The following is a 1,033-nucleotide window of genomic DNA, read 5'->3' as shown; positions in this document are numbered from 1 at the left end:
CCCTGCTGATTCACAAATTTATTATAATCAGAAAGCATGTGAAAAACTGAGAAACAGGAGTAAACAATCACTGACTGCCATTGGGTAACAGGAGTAATTAATAGGAGTCAATTCCAGCATTCCTTTTTATCTTTTGAGTTGCTTTGCTGGTTGTCATTCTCTGTAGCTGCTAAACAGTCCAGCTAGAATTTTCTTGGTCACACAGGCAAAGATGATGTTTGGAGTTTAGAGGTCCAGAAAACCCTGATGACTGTACTTAAGTATGTTTTAGTTTAATGTGTGGACAAAGACTTATGGATAGGTGCAAAAAACAAATCCTTTTTTGCAACCCAGAACGCATTGTTCAGCATGATTTTTGATATGTATAAGAAGGAATATTATGATACCTGAGACAGTTAACTGATAGGAGTACTGATAATCACAGAGGTTGATTCCAGGCCAGACTCAGTGGCTGATGCTTGCAATCCCCACACTTTGGGAGACTGAGGTGGGAGGATTGACTGAAGCCGGGAGTTCAAGACCAGCCTGGGCAAGAAAGTAACACCTTATCTCCATAAAAATTTTTAAATTAGCTGGATATAAGGGCTTGTGCTTATAGTTGCAGCCTCTCAGGAAAGGGAGGCTAAGGCAGGAGGACTGAGCCCAGGAGTTGGTGGCTGCACAGTTTTGATAGTACTACTGTACTCTAATCGGGGCAACAAAGATATACCCTGACTTTTAATTTAAAAAGGTTGATTCTAGAACTATAGAAGAGATAGCTAAAAAGGATGGAACATGAGGGAAATCCTCATCTGCATTTATTTTATATTTCAATTTCATATTGACTTGATACATAAGATGGCATTTTGTTTTAAAAGCTTTTATCTTGAGAACATAATGTCTGGAGTTAAAGGTATTGCCATATCCCACACATCTGTACTATTCTTGAGTGTGATGGTCGCTTAGGGTGTCAAACTGAGAACCAGGCAGATCCATCTACACTAAAAATGACCCTAAAGTAAACTGGTTGAAAAAATTAGACCTCAAAGATTCT

At 38.8% G+C, this 1,033-nt stretch overlaps 1 non-coding gene across 1 annotated transcript; it reads left to right on the top strand.

The window, feature by feature from the left end:
• Nucleotides 1-251: 251 nt before the first annotated feature.
• Nucleotides 252-379, top strand: LOC119472292. The gene has a single exon (XR_005201410.1). It is a non-coding gene; the product is annotated as a small nucleolar RNA SNORA40 (small nucleolar RNA).
• The last annotated feature ends 654 nt before the right edge of the window (nucleotides 380-1,033 follow it).

This window comes from Cebus imitator, unplaced genomic scaffold (genome assembly GCF_001604975.1).
Source record: "Cebus imitator isolate Cc_AM_T3 unplaced genomic scaffold, Cebus_imitator-1.0 Scaffold92, whole genome shotgun sequence".
NCBI lineage: Eukaryota > Metazoa > Chordata > Mammalia > Primates > Cebidae > Cebus > Cebus imitator.
This window is presented reverse-complemented; position numbering and strand designations above follow the sequence as displayed.